This window comes from Lissotriton vulgaris, chromosome 1_2 (genome assembly GCF_964263255.1).
Source record: "Lissotriton vulgaris chromosome 1_2, aLisVul1.2, whole genome shotgun sequence".
Taxonomy (NCBI): domain Eukaryota; kingdom Metazoa; phylum Chordata; class Amphibia; order Caudata; family Salamandridae; genus Lissotriton; species Lissotriton vulgaris.
In genome coordinates this window covers 293939841-293942825 of record NC_141686.1, presented here as the reverse complement: position 1 = coordinate 293942825, position 2985 = coordinate 293939841, and the positions used below count along the sequence as shown (strand labels likewise).

At 56.9% G+C, this 2985-nt stretch overlaps 1 pseudogene; it reads right to left on the bottom strand.

The window, feature by feature from the left end:
• Window positions 1–851: 851 nt before the first annotated feature.
• On the bottom strand, window positions 852–2647 carry LOC147736529 (18S ribosomal RNA; annotated as a pseudogene).
• Window positions 2648–2985: the final 338 nt, after the last annotated feature.

Sequence of the window (2985 nt, the reverse complement as noted above, 5' to 3'; positions counted from 1 at the left end):
AGGCTTCCCCTCTGGGAGTCAAACTGCACCATTGGGAGAGAAAAACATTGCCAGGCGCTCGGCCTGGGAGTCTCCCCCCAGCGGGGGGGATAAGGGGGATCGCAGTGCGACGGGAGCAGGCAGCCCTGCAGCCGCTGGTCCCTCCCGGGGACACCGGGAGGGACCGCATGAGTCTTCAAACCCCATGGCCTGGCCGCGTGGGACTGGGTCAAACCGGGTACCTGGCAACTAGGGAGGGTCGCTCCACCTGTCTGTCGCCCGGCGTCCCGAGTCATGCCGGCAGGCTTGCAATTAGCCCACCACCATCCTCGCCCGGGTCGGAGGTGCCGGAAGGGAAGAGACAGGTGGCTCCCCATCCCACACACCTCCTTCCGAGAGGAGCCAAGGTCCCCTCACAGGCCCTTGGCCTTCTCTTCCAGCCGCCCTGCTGCACGAGAAGGGCCACTCCCCGGTAGCCCAGAACCCGGTCAGGCTGGGCCGGGACTCAGGCGTGGGAGGGCCCAGCCGGTGCCAGGGCCTTTCAAGGGAGGGGTGGTACCATCCCAGGGATGCACTGCCTTTCGGTTTCCCCCCACCCGAGGGGATGTGCCGGATGAACTTGGGTTCCGTCTCGGAGAGGGACAGGGGCCATCCCCCATCCCCAGTCACTCATACGTCGGTCAGGCCCTCCCAGGGGGGAAGAGGCCCTCCGAAGGCCCGGTCCTCACCCAAGCACCCCATATGGCCACGGACCGTTCCGCCGGCCGGGGCGCACTAGGGCAGGGCTGGGCACTGTGGCCACGTTGTGGGCTTTCAGGAGGCGGCCGAGGGCTTCAGGCTGGCGCCGTCAGTCGCTCGGGCCGCTCCGCCATTAATAATCCTTTCGCAGGTTCACCTACGGACACCTTGTTACGACTTTTACTTCCTCTAGATAGTCAAGTTTGATCGTCTTCTCTGCGCTCCACCAGGGCCGTTGCCGACCCCGGCGGGGCCGATCTGAGTACCTCACTAAACCATCCAATCGGTAGTAGCAACTGGCGGTGTGTACGAAGAGCAGGGACTTAATTAACGTTAGCTTATGACCCGCACTTACTGGGAATTCCTCGTTCATGGGAAATAATTGCAATCCCCAATCCCTATCACGAACGGGGTTCAGCGGGTACCCGCACCTGTCGGCGAAGGGTAGACGCACGCTGATCCATTCAGTGTAGCGCGCTTGCAGTCCCGGACATCTAAGGGCATCACAGACCTGTTATTGCTCGATCTCGTGTGGCTGAACGCCACTTGTCCCTCTAAGAAATTGGACGCTGAACGCTCGGGGCGACATAACTAGTTAGCATGGAGGAGTCTCGTTTGTTATCAGAATTAACCAGACAAATCACTCCACCAACTAAAAACAGCCATGCACCACCACCCACAGAATCGAGAGAGCTATCAATCTGTCAATCCTTTCCATATCCGGGCCGGGTGAGGTTTTCCGTGTTGAGTCAAATTAAGCAGCAGGCTCCACTCCTGGTGGTGCCCTTCCGTCAATTGCTTTAAGTTTCAGCTTTGCAACCATACTCCCACCCTCCCCCAGAACCCAAAGACTTTGGTTTCCCGGAAGCTGGTCGGCGGGTCATGGGTATAACGCCACTGGATCACTAGTCGGCATAGTTTATGGCCGGAACTACGATGGTATCTGATCGTCTTCGAACCTCCGACTTTCGTTCTTGATTAATGAAAACATTCTTGGCAAATGCTTTCGCTTTGGTTCATCTTGCGCCGGTCCAAGAATTTCACCTCTAGCGGTACAGTACGAATGCCCCCGGCCGTCCCTCTTCATCATGGCCCCAGTTCCAAAAACCAACCAACAAAATAGAACCGGAGTCCTATTCCATTATTCCTAGCTGAAGTATTCAGGCGACCGGCCTGCTTTGAACACACACATTTTTTGAAAGTAAACGCTTCGGACCCCCAGGACACTCAGTCAAGCTTGGACAGGCGGTAGCTCGCCTCGTGGCAGACCACCAGCTCGATCCCAAGATCCAACCACGAGCTTTGTAACTGCAGCAACTTTAATATACGCTATTGGATCTGGAATTACCATGGCTGCTGGCACCAGACTTGCCCTCCAATGGATCCTCGTTAAAGAATTTAAAGTATACTCATTCCAATTACAGGGCATCGAAAGAGTCCTGTATTGTTATTTTTTGTCACTACCTCCCCGAGTTGGGAGTGGGTAATTTGCACGCTTGCTGCCTTCCTTGGATGTGGTAGCCATTTCTCAGGCTCCCACTCCAGAATCGAACCCTGATTCCCTGTTACCCATGGTCACCATGGTAGGCACATAAAGTACCATCGAATGTTGATAGGGCAGACATCCGAATGTATTGTCGCCTTCATGGGGACGTGCGATCGGCCCGAGGTTATCTAGAGTCACCAAAGCGAACGGGCGAGCCCGGATTGGTCTTGCTCTGATAAATGTGCGCATCCCGGGAGGTCAGCGCTCGTAGGCATGTATTAGCTCTAGAATTAACAGTTATCCAAGTAACAGATGGAGCGATCAAAGGAACCATAACTGATTTAATGAGCCATTCGCAGTTTCACTGTACCGGCCGTATGTACTTACACGTGCATGGCTTAATCTTTGAGACAAGCGTATGCTACTGGCAGGATCAACCAGGTAGCCACACATGATGACTGGATGGGAGCCGCATGCCCATCTCCTCGACCGGCAACCTTCGCGCAACCCTCCATCTCTCGGGAGCCTGCCAGGAGATGGAGCCCGCCCACCTGGGCGGGAGGGCTCGCTGGAGGGGTGTGGTACGGTGCGGTCACATGGGCACCAGCGGGCCCAGCCGTCTCTCCAGGGAGGGAGAGGCGGGCTGAGGTGCAGTCTGAGTGAGATGCAGGGTTGCCGGGGCCTGGCAGAGGCAGAACCCCTCTGAACGATTGTTCCAAGCTGCTGTGGAAACATGCTGGGAAGAGAGGGGTGACAGCGTGGCACACCCGGCCCACAGACCT